Genomic DNA, 16,747 nt, shown 5'->3' on the forward strand with positions numbered 1-16,747 from the left:
AAAGTATTACAAATCCATTTTAAAACATATTAAATGTTCATATTAATGAGGATAATAGAGAACGAGTACCAGCAAACTAAATATTGTTAATGATTTTGAGCTATTAAATTCATTACCATTTCCTTTCATAATAAAGTGGTTACTTGCTAATTAGACCTTTTTTAACTCATCATTATTGAATTCATTACATTGTGTGCAGTTAACTCTTAAAGATCTGCCTGGGTATACAGATGCAATTAAAAAATAATTTCAGCAGCATATGAAGCCGATATGCTGTTTGTAATCCTACTTGTATTTTTGACAGTAGCTCCATGTACTTTTCTTCTAGTACATTTTCTTGACACATCATGCCTAGCAGCTTCTTAGCTGTCACAGCAGCTTCAGCAACATGTACGATGGAAACATGCTGTATTCATTTCATTTAATAGCATTTAACAGTAAAACTAAAGTACAATCCACTTGTTTGGCCAGGGAAAAAAATATCCATCAGCACACTAAACGGCTGACGTCAACATCTTCTTTGAGTTAAACCTGCTGAGAGTCGAGATGATTTACCTTTTCCTCCTACGGACGCAGATATACTTCTGCCTATCTGGGTATCTGGTCTTTCTCTGCGACCCTGGATGGAAATTCTGTCCCTGCTAAAGTTCAAGCCAAAATTTCTCTTGATTTCAAGGTACCCCTGGAGTCATCTCCCAGCAGCTCTGAGTGTTTGCTCCCCTTTTGGGGAGGGGTGCACGAGAGTGTGCCTGTATCTGGTGCCACACATCTGATTGCTGGAGAGGGCACTCCCAGGGACTGAATCAAAGTGCTTCTTTGCTTCTTCCTTCTCCCTTCAGTTCTCACTCATTTAAAGGAGTAAGGGAACAGAGCCACCATCTCTTACCTTCTTTCTTTTTTCTCCATGCGTGCTTTTTTTTCTTCTCACCCCTTCTCCCCGCAACGCCACCACCCCCGACAGGCACTTTAAAATCATAGGTATTTAAATAGCACAAAGATACTCTGCAAATCACTTGGACCTAATGGATAGCACTCTGTGCCTTGCCTGGCTGTAGCACAGCAATGTGGAAGGAAAGGTGTGATAACCTCTGATTGGAAAATGCCATTTTGGGGGCAATTCTGCCACCACAGCACTGGCTGTCGCAGTACTGGCCACATCAGCGGCCAGGCGCAAACTACTCGGGTAATTCGCTGTAAGCAACGCCACCAAGGAATAATTTTACTTGAGTAGGACAGGCTTTGTGACACTTATTGCTACTGTACTTGATGGCTGGAAGCTAGGCTGATGGATACCCTGCAAATCCAATAGATAACAGATTAGATATGCATGTACTGTACAGCTCTGGAGAAATGCCGCTGTGCCATTATTCAGATCGGCCGTCCTCCTCCTGCCAATCGGAAGCCGTGTCTTTGCATACGTGAGATATGAGGGTACAGCTGTGGGCCCGCCGCAGCCCCACGCTCTGCCTGGCTCAGGCACTGCAGCTGCACCGCAATATATAATAACAATAACACTACATATTTGTAACCTCTGTTTTATTTAAAACCAGGTCCCTTTCACCTGTAAATAGCTAGGGTATAAATGTGCCTCACCAATCACATTGGACTATTGTATTATACAGTCTATTGAATGTTTTTGGCAGGCATGAGCCCCTATGCTACTGTGTCCTTATTTTATTATTGTTTTGAGGGTAGAGCTGTGTGATTATCCATTCTTGCTTCAGGCATAGCAAGCCATCTGGAATGCTTATTAAACCCACAGGCAGATCAGAAGGATATAACTCTGATGATGTACATGTACACGGGCTGTACTACATCATCAGAGCGTTGCTCCTCTGATGATGTAGTACACATTAGTGGGCCTAGATAATGGATTAGAACTAGCAGAATGAAAGTTAGACTTTTTGAAGGATGGATATGGTGGGGTTTTTTCTCCCTCTGGGTAACGGCTGGCATAAGATGTGGAAAGGAAAATTTAAAAGTAAGCCAAGGAGGCTTCAAAACTTGTAAGTGCTCAGCTTGTCAATGGGGAGGGGCAAGTGGTGATCAAGAGGCTTAAGGAGACAGCTTTGAAACCCTGAATCATTGCAAAGAGGTCATATGTACTTGTCTGCTCCAGTGAAAAGGGACATGGGATGTGTCCAGAAATAATTCCACTTCTCCAATCCTCCTTTGGTTGGTCATCGCTGAGTAGATTTTTGGTAGGACTTTGGCTTTTCATCAGGATTCAGTACCACATCAAAAACCCAACACCCTGTGTTATGACACATAGAACTAGTTTTTTCAGCAGTTTCCAAATTTATGCTTATCATGTATTTGCAAGTACTATTTAGAAATAAGCTTTTCAAATGAACGAGGGATCTGATCGGCTTTCAAACTAAACAAAATGTGTCTTATCTTCTGGCTAAGTATAAAAAAATCAACATCAGTAAAAAATAAAAACAATCTGGGCACTATATATGGGGTGTAGGTGAATGAAGAAATAACTATTTGCATGTCTGTGGAATTCTAAATATAATTTCTATTTCTCTTTGTTTATAACCCTTCTTGAAATGGTTTTCAGAGGTAGCTGATATTTGTCCAATCATGGAAAGGTGTTTCGTGTCTAAATAAAACCTTTGCCTGTGAAAGCTGGAAAGGTTCATAAAAGTTAGGTCATTCAGTCTGGAAGCTGGATGTGCTATGCAATTTAGATAACAAATTGCACACTTTAAATATCAAACTGTAAATATCAAGTACTCAAAAGAATATTGAAATTTTTGAGCAATTCCAAAGAGTAACAGAACTTTCAAAGAGGAGCCATATATAGTGAACATATACTCTAAAAATCATATCTGTAAAGTAAGGCAAATGCCTGTTTTAACAATGGCAAATAGCAAGTACGTAGCAGTATGGGTCACGTTTTATTAATGCTTAGTGTGTCTCAGGTTTAGCCACTTTTGTCAACATCCTAAGTGTGGGCTGCATACATCTGCATGTCCGAGTGAAGTGTGCAGCGTGTGTGGGTAGATGCACATTCGTCAAAGCAACGATTAATTATTTTGGGTGCAGAATAGCAGTACCATAGCAGCAGTAGGGTAATTGCTTTGCCAAAATCTTTAGGGGGACTGTATGGTTTTCTCGTTTGATGGTGACCAGATTATCCTGGAGGCGTAAGGGAGAGCTAATAAAAATTCCCAGTTGGAAGAGTGGAGTTCATAATTCACATGACTGTAAACTGATAGCTTCCCTTTTTACAGATTTAGAGGTTTTTCTTGGTAAACGTAGTGAACCCCAGTTGTGACCATTATGTGTTCCTCTTTACCTGAGCCTGATGCCCACTAGGAGAGTTTGCTTCCTCTTTCTTAGCAAGTATCTGTTTCATTCCTGTGCAGAGTAGAAAGAAACTTGGAAAACTCTTCCCTCTCACTGCAAATCAGCTGGCTCCTTTTTAGATAATCCATGCTAGCACAGCTCCTAGGTAGCGATTTTGACAGGGGGGTGTGTGTGTTGATTTCAAGACTTGCACCCTTCTTAGTGAAGCACCCAGCTTTTGCCCTTTTTCAAGCCTTCCTTTTTTTCATTCCCTTTGTGCCTTACTATGTTTCTGCTCACAGGCACACGCCCTTCCTTCTCAACCCCACAAATTGCACTCTGTCTTCTGGAGTTTGCTTTCTTGCAACCCCACTGCAGGGCTGTTGCTTTTCTCCAGCAAATCCTGCTCTGTCCCCCACTAACCTGCCCGTGCCAGTTTCCTTCTTTCCCTAGCACCACTTTGTCCCCAGTTCCAGCTTGCTGGGGAAGATGACGAGCTGTCACTTTCTCAAACACCCTCTCCTCCACCGACTACTCTTAAAGAGGCAGTGGGATAAATGAAATTCAGCATTTGAAAGGCTCAACTCCTCCAGAAAATATTCCACCCACAAGTGGGGAGCTTCAAAATCCATTCCTAGCAGTTAATGCTCTATCCTAAATGACATAGCTTTTCAGTGGTGACATGTGCATTGATCTGCATTACAAAAATAAGAGAAATAGCACTTCTTTTCAGCAGCAGATAATTACCAGCATACATCAGGTTCCCTCCTGCTGATACCCACAGGGTGGAGGGGATGGGAGTGGGCATTAGGTGGAGGGGACATGGCCAGCTTGCACATTCAGCCAGATAAATAATATTGATTGGGATTTGTGTAGAGCCCCAGCAACACCCTTCCTTGCTGGTTTGATTAACCACAGGGGTACATTCGCTACAGTTACAGGATTTCACCCCAATCATGTCTTCCACACAAAGGTGCTAGTTAGGCTACAAGCAGAAGCAAGCTGGGAGCTGAGAGGTTCTTCAGCCCTTATCAGAAAACATTAGACCCAGGTGGTTGTGGCCCTGGTGGAAGAGCTGGATGAATTATGGGACAGACACATGTAAGAAACCCTTCATCTGGTGGGGCACAGACACCACACCTTGGCATCAGTGCAAACCTTCCCTCTGTCCCTATCCTGCCACCCCTCTGCACACACGCAGTTTGGAGGTTTATGAGCTGGGAGAAGTAATTCCCAATTTTTGTAGTCTATGTGAGGAGACTACATGCACCACTGGGTGGGGGTCTACCTTAGGTGCTTGAATGGTCCCCCTCTCTGTGGTTTGGCTCTGGAGTTTGGCTGTGGGTCCGTGATGAGCAGCTGCTACCCTGTGCAGGTGAATTCAGCTTTGCAGAAACTTATGGGCTGCTCTGCAATGAACACCCCTCGAGCAACAGACACTTCAAGTCTTTGCGAGGGAAGGGGTGCCACTGACCAGCCGCAAATGCCTGCACTGCCCTCCGACAGGACAAGAGCCTTTACTTGACTCACCTCACTTTGGGGCAGATGTCTAAAAAATCACTGCTGTCATTTGTCTGGCTGAACCATCACTACACAAAAAAACTTCATTTTCGCAGAGTGCTGGAAGAACGCAGATAACAGGGAAAAGGTGTGCTGCTGCTATGTGGGACATTCCCATTTCTCACTTCAGTCTGTCGTCCTTTACAGGCAAATAAAGCCCACTGGCAACGGGACTGAAAGTGCTCTCTGGGTCGAAGCACGCTTCAGTGTGTTAGATCGACTGAATTTCCTCTCATCAGTGAATGCAATCTGCCGTGAGAAAGTTTTACTGTCTCTGAGTCCTTATGAAAACATTCTTAGATAATTGAGACATTCCCAAACAATTAAGATAACCAGATGTGTCTGTTACTTGTAATTACCTGAACACAAATTCTTTCTTCAAGAACAGTTCCATTTTTTGTGCTTTTTGAATTACTCTAGATAATGGATAGAAAGATTAACTCCTCTGAAAAGTAATCTGTGGTTTGTACCTAGTATGTCTCATTCTGATGCAAAATCACCTCCTCCCAGAATTAAGTACTGGGGCTGAAACAATATGTGAAATGAACTTTCCAGTTCTGCTGTACTTGTGATCCACAGCCTGCAGTGCCCTTTCAGGTGACACCATGGGGTGAACTCTGAGGCTTAAAGTCTATGAGCAGCCCATGAAGAAGATACTAAATGATCTCTTCAAGCAGGGAAAATTGCTGAAGGCTTGAAAATGGCTTCACAAACCACTTCGTTAAGTAGCACAGTTTGAATAAAAGGGCTTTTGCACATGCTGCATTTGCACCTAGAGCTTCTGCAACGTTTTCATTTTACAAAGCTCCCAGCTTTTGCTGCATCACAGCACATGAAGCAAAGGAAGTCAAGGCATCTGTGACAAATTCACAGTGTAGGAAAGACACCGCTATATTTGGTCACTCTTTTTTCTCATGCTTTAGCATCAAGTGGGACTTAGCCCACACCTCAAAATTGTTATTTTCAGGACAGTAGTCATGACTTTTTCTTGCAAAACATGTGTCTTAGAAATCTTCCCCCTTCTCAGCTTCATCAAACAGATCTTGAATAAAAAGTGGTTTTCCACACCCAGGGCTGGGGTATGCATTTGCCTATTCCTTTGCTAAGAAGCCTCCTTGGTTGCGTGCTCCCTGATGGGTTTCTCTCCTGCACCTGTGGGCCATGCTACAGAAAAGTGTTTCACCTGGACATTTGTTCCACTCCCATGTACTGAAGGCTTTTTAGTGGCAGCTCCCTAAATGTAGGTCTTTGTTCCCCCAGGGGACTGTATGTCAGTGGTCCTTTCTGCACCAAAGGCTGTAGTAGGTGTCATTGTGCTGAATATTCCTAAATCAGTATCATTACCCCTTGCAGTCCTACACTGAGCTTTGCACTGCTAACTTCCTCCAAATCCCTTCTTCTGATCCTTGTCCTCACATTGTCTCTAACTCCAGGCTAGGGGGAGCACTGTTGCAGCTCAGGACAGTTAAACTTATTGCCTCCTCCTTCCCTGCAGTGCTGTGTACCCACCATGTTGCTTGTCCAACCATACAGTAAGGTCATACAACTCACCGGTCCAGCAGAAAATATAAATCCATATTCTTTTCCATGTTACATTTCTGCTGGGTTAATGAGTTATATTGGCTTCCCATGTCTTTAAGGAGGTTTCCTGGGCTGGCACAAGGGGGGAAGGTAGGACCAGGGTCCAGGAGAGGCTGATGAGAATGAAGGTACTTTGCTAGGGTTAGGGGAAAGCACCCATGCCAGTACCTCTCCTTAAGTGTGTTGTGTAATTTTGGTCTTTGTCTCCAAAACAGAAGCTTTCCTTATGTGTTTCTTTCTCTCTTTTTACCCACTGAAAGCTCTACCAATGTGCTCTATGTATTTTCTGGCTGGCTTTCAATTTTTCAACATATTGAGGAAGTCCTACATCCTATTACTAATCACATCTTCATCTTTGGTACATATCTTACTGCTCATGCTTTCATCATCTGATAGCTGGGCACTGTAAATAGTAAGGTGGGGAGCATCCAAGCACCACAATTCTTGTCTGCTTTTCCTCTCCTGTTTATTCCACCTTTACTTTATGAGTCAAGGGCCTCACCTTTGTCGTCTCTTCTGACAGCTTCCTCCTGTTCTGTATGTTTACCTGTGCTTATTATTAATAGTGGTAAGACCAATGGTGATGATGTCACCTTCATTCATTCCAAGATTTTTTTTCAGAAAGAAGAAGAAAAGTGATTCTTGCATGGTACTCTAAATACTTGGGGACTGGTGAGTTCAGTGTGGTGGTGTTTTGTTTTGTTTTGTTTTTTCTTGAAGCTCATTCAAAACCTTCCCTCTTTCTCTTGACAGTTTTGCCCGGGGCACTGTTATCTTTGTTGTCCCAAAGGAATACACTTGAATCTCTTAGTCATGTACTTATCAACTGAGACTTCTATTACCACTTTCCAGCCTGCTAGGGACTTAAAGCATTGACTTGGTGCTGAAAATAAATGGGCCTTAGAGATGGCTCGGAAGACTAGTGAGAAGTGCTGGTTTTCACTCTTGCTAACTAGTTAGAAGGTCTACTCAATATGAGCTAAGCCTCATCTACTGCAGTGCATTACAACAACTTTGCCCAGGCATGAAAAGTACGTGGTAGAGTACCCAGCTGTTGAAGTGTCACCTTCCTTTCCTTCAAAGTGGAAGGCATCACTTAGTTGGTAATTGGGAGCCAGTGATGTTTTTAGAAAGATCTGAGCATTTTTTGTCTTTGGTAAATGGAAAGCAGGATTTCTGGTGCAGGGAGGCGGTACATCACTGATTTCTTCATCAAGTTCCTTCAGGCCTGATTCTCCTCAATCAGACAGATCCTTTTTAGGTTCATGGGAACATTTGACATCTTTAGGATGGCCAAAAATACATTGGTAGCAGAGGGATCAGGGAATTGGGTAGCTTTTACAAGAGACCTGTGGTTTATGGCTTCCATGTCTCCTGGCTTTCAGTAGCTTTCTGAGGTCTGTTTGGCTCCTGCGTCCACAAGCTCCACTTGTGCTTTCATGGAAATGGTCTCCCCTGTTAAAATATTTCTCAGGGGCCCCATTTACCACCAGCTACTTGTGCCGTTGGCTACCTGTTTGTTAGGCAGTCAGGCCTAAATTTCTTATGGCAGTGTATATATTGTATGCATTTTGTGTTAAAAGAAAGGAACGTGCACCTTCCTTTTGTATGGTCATTTTGTGGGTGGTCTATAGCTTTATGTGGCAGTCTTTTGAGCTGAACTATGCACTAGTGGGATAAGGAGGAGTCTTACCTGAAGCAAACCATGTGCTGAAAGTTTGCCTTCAAATGAACTCAAAGTTACAAAGACTGATTTGGGATTCAGGAGTGACTCGAAGACCTGTAATGAAATGGAGAATTACACAAAAGGATTTAATTTTAATAGCAGTGTGTGTGAGAGTGAGAGGGAGAAGTCTGGAGTCTAGTCACATGAACCAAAATAGAAGGAAAGGGAGGAAGACAGAGAACAGAATTGGGCTAGGTCAAAAAGGTTGCCAAAAAAAAAAAAAAAAAAGTGATAAACTAAAATAGACAAGACAAAAGCATGAAACTTAAAGCAAGATAGTAGAAAAGTGTTTGTTAATTTTGCATAAATTTGGTACTAGGGCAAGAGTGAGGCAAGAAGGGGAAGAAAGGAAATTGAGCCTAAAACTATTTATGCAGCTACTGAAGAGTTGCTTTTCTTCCCTTTTCTTGGAGTTCTCATTAAAATGTGTGAATGCCCTTTTTTCCCCAAGAGTTTCTAAGTGTCGCTTTGCACTAACAGTAAAGCAGACATCATGGTCCTATAGTGAGCAACACAGAAGGTGTGGCTGCAGGTGCCTAGAAAAACAAATGCAAGGAATATGCCTCTTTATCAATGTCTAAACGTTCTGTTAGATGCAAGTTGGTCTCAGGGATATGCATTCCTCCCAGGAATGCTTCCAGAGAACTACTTGGGTGTTTGGCAGGGCCATGAAGCACTGGAAGACTTGAGACTTCCCATTTTCAGGACACACTTGGAGGACCCCAGTCCTCCAGACTGCTTGCGCAGCTCCTTCTCCCTCTCTGCCCAACAGTCCCCACAGATATAAAATGGTAGTTTGCAGCCCCTACCTCATAGATGCACTGTGCAATTCATTGCCTGTTATTTTCCAACATGTAGAGACAGAAGGTGGAAAAGCATGACGGGGCTGAGCTAAGGACGGCTGAGGACAGCACTGGCCTTGGGGGGTACTGCTGAGACCCCTGCACGTACAGAATTCAGACCTGTTTACACAGCCTGCCCCCATCACAAATCTTGTGTTTCCAAATGAATATTTTAAGGCAAGGGAATTGTGTAGATTGTTAGTGTAGCTTATTAGGTTTTAAAAATTCATGTTTCTAAATTCCCAATATTATTTCCCCCTTGCTTTAAAGAAAAAAAAAAAGGGGGCGGGGCAGGGAATCTCTTTTCATCTTTTCGGTAAGGGTTTAGTCATCTGTTTCATCTGGAAAGCTCTCTGAATTGAAACTCCCTTCTCCACAATGCTACCTAGGCACTTTGCAATTTTATTCTTTTGAAGTATCTATTGTACAGTTTGTCTCACTTTCAAGCTTTAGCAAACTGGACATTTGCGGCCAGACAGAGGAATTTAAACTAAGCAGCGTGTTATGGACTTGTCAGGCTCCAGTATTCATTAGGGGTTGTGCTGATGCCAAACACTCTTGACCATAAGCATGAAAGGGTGAGGCTCATCTCATGCCACTTTAGCCATCTAAAAGCTAAGCTGCTTCTTTAATCACTTTGACATTGCCAAAGGGAGATCTACCGAAGATGAAATCTATCTATGTATCATCTCACCTATCTTAGGCATTTTTGGACAGGATGAATCTTCCTCTGGATTTGCCCAGCCCACTGTGTTAATGGTGGACTTCACACAGGTGAAGCCATGTGAGATGAAGCCCACAACATGGAGCTTCAGAAGGACCTTCAGCTGTCGGAGTGGTGTGTTACTTTGACCAACCTGGACTCTGATTTTTGGGAAACGGTGTCTGGAAGAAAGTTGGAAGCCAAATGAGTGGAGGCTGTGCCAAGGTATCCGAAATGACGGTTAGCGACACTTGCTCTGAATTGATAAACTCATTCAGAAAGCTATGTAATTGGAATAAAAATAGTTTGTGCTGAGACATACACATGTTGACTCTGTGAAGGGTAGCTGTTGAACCAGGCAATCATATTTTTAACATACTTTGTGTTTTAGCATACAAGTTTACTAAGTCTTAAAAAACCAACAACAACAAAAAAGCAGGTTCCAACAAAGGTACTCTTCTTTTAAAACAAGGGCCCACTTCAGGTGACTCTGCATGGATTGTGTCACTCTGATACTATACTAGCTAAAGCAAAGGATATTAATACTAGTTTATTGAACGTAAACCTGCAACTCGGAGAGAATTTACTGAATTTCCTATTGCATCTTTCTAGTGACTTCTCCCCAGTGTTGGAGAGATTCCTGGAGTAAGAGCAATCTTTTATGTTTGGTTTGGGTTTTTTTGGTGGGGTTTTTGTTGTTGTTGTTGGGGGTTTTTTTGTTGGTTTTTGTTTGGTTTGTTTTTTTTTTTTTTACAGTGCCTAGAGAAACATATCTATCTATCAGGAAGTAATATGCTTTACTTGGAGTACTTTGGCATACAGAGATTTGGTGTTCTGTCTCATTTCATTACCAGACTTGGAGCTTATAGGCTTGAAAATGGTGTAGATTTAGTGGTATTAATGGTGTGGCAGATGGGGCTGCCTTGTACTATGTGGCAGGGACAGATACCTGAATCTGACAGAGCTTTGCAATAGGGGAAAATAATCTGAATGGTAAATCAGGTAAATGACAGATAATTCACCTGTTCACCAAAAACTTGGAGAGCCGCTGGGTTGGAGCTGCTGTGGGTCTGTGAAAGAGTAGAAACCCCAGAAGCACCCTGTTGTGCTGGCAGACAGGAGGACCCGCAATGGAAGATAACTGAGGACATAAACCCCCTCTGCTATTACTATAAGTACGCAGGTACGTTGCAGGAATGCCCCTTCCTATACTGCTTAGAAACTGTCCAGAAGGCGTAAAATATGCTAAGCAGCTGTTAAAGGGGAAAAAGTAACATGTGGCAGGGAAAGATGAAGGATATGCATAAAAATATATTGAAGACACTTCTGATCAAAATGTGAAATATGACATTTTTCTATTTGTGATGCTGCAGAGTGCGGTAGCTGTGTTGGTTGGCGGGGCTGTAGAAAGATTGTTTTTCTATTAAGGGCAAACAAAGTGAGGGTAAAATTTTAAGTTGAGGAATTTTCTGCTGCTAGAAGGCAAATTACTACATGCACTGCTACAAAAGAGCAGGGGTAAACAATACAATATGCTGTGAATTGCAGATGCGTGTGCAGTAATGCTGTGAATACATTAACTTCCCGTGTTGTCAAGGCAAGTGACAGCGGCTGACTGAAATCCAGAAAGGAGCTACTGTCAGTGTGGCACTCGCCTGGGCAAAGTCACATTGCTCCTAATAACAAAGTCTATTCCGTTTACATCTGACATGGTGATCGAGAGGGTCTCGTTTGGGGAATTTTATTTATTTTGACCCAGGGACATCCATTGAGCTGCTCAGTCAGCCTCCAGACTCCTGCCATGGCAATTAGATAAACTCATCCACGCTGTTTCATCAGTAGGACTGAATTTTCCACACCTCTCTTTTCTGCAAGTAACTTTTTTCCCCTCCTGCTGGACTTTACTGTAGAAAGGACAAAAGGAAAAGTGCAGGAGTAAATAAAGCAAGCTCTTTTGGAGCTGTGCCTTGGATACTCTGACCATTAGTGAAGAAAGGGTTATTTCATGAGGGGCATTGAGTCACGCAAGTCTGTAGTTTTGTGCCTACAACTGTGCACCGATCTGTGTAGAAAAGGGACTGCACAGCCCCAAGTTTCTCTTTCTTTGTGCTGTACACGTCCCCAGGAAAACCCTTCAAAGGCTAAAGCGGTAGATTTAGTCTGTGTCCCAGTTTGATTGAGGTAGGTCTGTGTGTGACTTACCCTGTGCTGAACATATCCAAGGCAGGAAGGTAAACATCCCATTGTGCTGGATTTGATGAAAGAAAATCCTGGAAAACGTTGCACTTTTCTAAGAAAACTGCCAGAGGCAGATTGTTAGGTCTGAATTAAAATGCAGACGAGATTCATTAAATTGTTGACCCTGCCCCCTCCAAAAAGAAGTCAGGTTGCCGTCTTAAATTGACAGCATTAGAGACAAATTATGTGCACTGATTAATAAGTGTGGGCTAAATTATGGCTCAGAGAGTGGGTGGAGAGCTGTGGGAGTGGGAGCGAGGGAAGGAGCGGAGGAGGCAAAAGCCATCCTGCCGTCGGGGACAGGGTAGTGCCAAGGCTGGGGGGGGCGGGGGGCAGTCTGTGGCACTGGTGGTGCAGACAGGGATGAAAGACCATCAATGAGGGGACAGGAGGAAGAATCTGAGCCTCCTCCAAGGATCCCGTTTCCTTTGGAAGGGAGATGGCAACAAGGCACCCACGAACAGCAGTTTACCAACATGCTTCCATGGGACAGCAGTGGTGGGGACAAGTTGTGAGCTCAGGAACTGTGTTACCCCTTTTCTTTGGGGTAGAGGGAACTTTTCAATTAGAAGAAGAAGGCATAAAAACCCAAACGTTGGAATGGTCAGATTTAAGAAGTTACATAAGAAAGGCAGAGTAAATTAGAGACTTGGGAAGCTGGTCTCTATCACACTGGGGGAAAAAATACTGATCATTTCACCATTTCAGACAAAAAAGGGTAAAAGCAGGCATAACAGTATGTGTATTGCTCACAAGACATAATTCTTTGAAAACACTATGACCGGTACATAAATAGCAAAATGAATGTTATTAACATGTTAATTTTACTAACCCTTTAACCTATTGATTAGCCAAACAGAAGGAAACAGCATCTTTTCATTCTCCTCCCCCACCCCTCCCACCCCCCGCTTTTCATGTAATTGGATTCAAATTCACATCTGTAGCTACTAAACCAATGTTTTCAACCTTTCTTCTACACCTCCCCACCCCCAACTGTTTAACCTCCCATCTCCAGCTCTGGCATAAATGTAAGCCTTTATTTGTGAATATTCCGATAAGCACTTTGCCTCCAACTATATTGTTCAAGTACCAGCATCATTGTTACAGCTGTAATTGTTACTATCAAGACACAGTTCTTTGTAATTAGAAAGTCAAGATGGTATTCAGCAGTATGGCATCACAGATTCTCATTTGTTAGGCTATTAGAAAAAAATGTTTACAGAGAAAACAGTGTCATTGTTTAGTGCTCTTAATTGACCATCTGCCTCGTAAAGAAATGTCCAAAGAAGGATAAATAAGACTATAGTGCACTTATTTATTTATTTTCTTTGTGCCATGAGTAAATTAGGAAAAGCAACAGCAGATCCAAACTAGACAAGACATTGCTAAATCAGGCTGCAAGTGAAATCATGTCATGAATACATTAACTTTTATTTCTCTCAGTGTCAAGACTCGTGTCTGCATCTTCCTCAAAGTTTGTTGGGAAGAAAAAGGAGGCCAGATCTTGGTGGGCACTGTGGAGTTGACAGCATTCATCTTTTAACAAAGTCAAGCATATGCTGCTTTGAGTGCAGCATCTTTGCATGCTCAATGACGTGTTTAATGTCACCTTTCCCACTGTAAATCATCCCTGAGTAAATCCACAAGGGAGAGTGGTACTAGGAATTAAGCAGGAGAGAAATAAAATTCATGACCATGTGGTTCTATCTCAGGGAATTTGGTACGTATTGACAAGAGAGATTCACACCTGACGGGGCCGAGAGCTAATTTGTAGTAGGGCTGTTTATCTTCTGCCTGAAAGGAATACTTTTTCATATTTAATGTGCATTTTACTCATCTCTGTGTGTGTATGTGTTTGTGGTTTAATTTGTCTAAGGGTAATTCTGGTTTTGCTGCTTGGCAAAAATGCAGTTTTGAATTTCGGGCTAATTCAAAATTCTGGGCTTTTTTTCCTATGAAAAAGTAAAGGGGGGGGGGGCATTTTTGTCTTCAAAAACCTGATTTGATGTTTTCATTGCACAAGGCACTGTCTTAGGTAGGGAGTATCTGATCTGTTCTTGCAACATTTGTTTACAGTTTTGAAATGAGAAATGAAAAAAGACCCAATAGTATTACCATGCTAAGCCAATATGGTAAATGACCAAAATGATCTTTTGTACTATTTGTCTTCCAACATTCCAGGTGGAAATTATCCAGTACATTTATATGTTGGTTTATTACAGCGGGGAGTACAAAAAATAGAGAGAAACAATAGGAAAAAAGAAGGAAAAAGAGGAAAGAACTAAAAAAAATATTACATTTAAAAATAATAATACTCTCTTAAAACGTTACCTTCCAGTTTGCAAGGCACCAGGATGCTGGTAAAGGGACCCCCAGTTCTGCCTACTCCACAGCTACTGCAATGTCCATACAGAGGTGCAGCCACTCAGATGGTGACAGTGGGACAGCAGCCAGTGCCCTCACAATTAGCAGCGAGGCTGGTAGGTAAAATTTCCCAATACTTAAAAAGCTGGCATTGTTTTAGCCATCAGTTCCAACAATGATAAATGCACTAGAGGCTCAAAGTGAATTTTCTTTCCCTAAAGCTGCTCCTTTGATGCCTTCACCTAATTTCTCAGGTGCATCGTCACTAGTCCATCTGTTCCCTACAGAAACCTTTCTTTTTCCATCTCCCCTGATTCCAGCTCTAAACCAAATATTTTTCCTTTTTATTCCCTGAGTACTTATTCTTGTGCACAGATTATTTTTGAGTTTCGAGGGAGTACATCAAAATCTTGGTTTTCTGCCCGATGGCTTTTGAGAAGGAGTGGTAGGTAATGGGATCTAGATATCATTTGTCTTAAAAACAGTAACATGTAATATATTGCTTCTAAATTTAAAATTTTCTTTCCCTCCCATTTCTGGAGATCTTTCATTAGTGCCAACTGCTTTTTATTGAGAAGACAATGACCCACCTGTCCTGGTTTCAGCTGGGACAAAGTTAACTTTCTTCCTAGTAGCTGGTTCAGTTTTGGGTTTAGCATGAGAATAATGTTGATAACACGCTGAGGTTTTTAGTTGTTGCTCTGTGATGTTTATGCCAAGTCAAGGACTTTTCAGTTTCTCAGACCCTGCCAGCGAGAGGGCTGGAGGGGTACAAGAACTGGGAGGGGACACAGCCAGGACAGCTGACCCAAACTAGCCAAAGGGATAGTCCTTCCATACCACAGAACAACATGCTCAGTGTAGAACCCGGAGGGGGTTTGGCTGGGGTGGGTGATCGCTGCTCAGGGACTGGCTGGGCATCAGTCAGCACGGGGTGAAAACCGTATTGTGCATCACTTGGTTCTGGGAGCGGGTGGGGGGCGGGGGTTGAGTTTTACGTCTCTTTCTCTTTTTGTTTTCTCCCTTTTCATTGCATTTATTAGTATCAGTATTAGCATTATATTTTACTTTATTTCAGTTACTGTTACTGAATTCTTCTTTTCTCAACCCACGGGTTTTACCTTTTTCCGATTCTCCTCCCCATCCCACTGGGGAAGAGGAGTGAGCGAGCAGCTGCGTGGTACTTAGTTGCTGGCTGGGGTTAAACCGTGACAACCACCCTTTTAAGATTTTTTTTTCCTTACAGTAGGGAATATAACTAGTAACTTCCACCAGCAGCTGCAGGAAGGTGAGAAGTGCACGGGACTTTCAGGGCACCTTTTTCCTGACCTAAAGACACTCAAATTTATGAGGTCCAAAATCTTTCTTTTGTATCTTCTGAACTGGAATCAATGGAGGTAGCCATCCCCCCCTACCGAGGCTGAGAAGCCTGCTCATACAGCATCCTTCTTGCGCTTGCAGATGTCCCCTACACACTGCCTATTTCACTTAGTGCTTTATCAATTTTGATAGTGGTATAATAATGATTTCTTGAAGGTGCCTTTATAAACTGCATCTGAAGCTGTTTCCCCAGCACTAGGTGTATGAACTAGCACCCATAGGTCAGCATGCACCTTGCTAGGGTAGATGCTTGTACATGAAGCCTGTGCCTGTGTTTTGTCTGCATGTGCTTTGGAGTACTGAGCAGAATGAGTGGCTCAGAAAAATCTGATTGACACCAGTAGTTTTAAGCTCATGCATGTCTAGCTACTTGTTCAATTTGTTTAGTCCAGTGGTCTCCTTTATTAGGAGCCTTAGGGTTTTTCTTTTGATTTGGCAGGATGATTATAATGAGAGCTCCTTAGTGCTACTACACCAGGGTATCTGCCCACTTGCTCTCAGCCTCTGCTGTATAGCTTGTGATTAATGTAAAACAGTCAGATGCCCTTCAGATCAGTCAAATTTGGGGATTCTATTATAAACATGAAAAGCGTGCTGACTGCCCAAAGCCCTGGTGGTACCAATTAAAGACAGCGTCATTCAGAGTTGGCACTTATCATACTGCTGCTTTTTTTTTTTTTCTTTCTTTTTTCTTTTCATGACAGATCTTTTCCATGGCAGTGGTGGCCCCTCTGCTGCCATGCACCTGTGCCATGCTCCAGCCCCAAGGCATGACTTCCTTGTGTAATAGGGCAACACTTTGCTTTCCACTCTTGCTGCCCAATTTCTGCACCTCTTAGCTAGCTCTCCTGTCCAGATGTGAGCGATGGGATTTGAGTACAATATTGTTTCATGTCATCATGCAGGCATGGGGTGTATTGCCTGGACTACCCCTAGCAGAAAGCCCTGTGGTGTCCCTTACCCGCTGGTGCAGTGGCTCTGGGCTGCCACTGCAAATCATTTGATGAATTTCACAGTAAGACCCCAGCTTATCAACATTATCTTTTCATTCCACTCAGT

At 42.7% G+C, this 16,747-nt stretch overlaps 1 long non-coding RNA gene across 13 annotated transcripts in view; it reads left to right on the plus strand.

The window, feature by feature from the left end:
* Window positions 1-16,747, plus strand: part of LOC130157477 (uncharacterized) — a 224,892-nt gene that overhangs the window by 168,806 nt on the left and 39,339 nt on the right. For all 13 annotated transcript variants that reach the window (XR_008824896.1, XR_008824894.1, XR_008824900.1 and 10 more), the window contains one exon: window positions 14,283-14,424. This is a non-coding gene — a long non-coding RNA (uncharacterized LOC130157477). The remainder of the gene's footprint in view (window positions 1-14,282; window positions 14,425-16,747) is intronic.

The sequence above is a fragment of the Falco biarmicus genome, chromosome 12 (assembly GCF_023638135.1).
Source record: "Falco biarmicus isolate bFalBia1 chromosome 12, bFalBia1.pri, whole genome shotgun sequence".
Classification (NCBI taxonomy): Eukaryota; Metazoa; Chordata; class Aves; order Falconiformes; family Falconidae; genus Falco; species Falco biarmicus.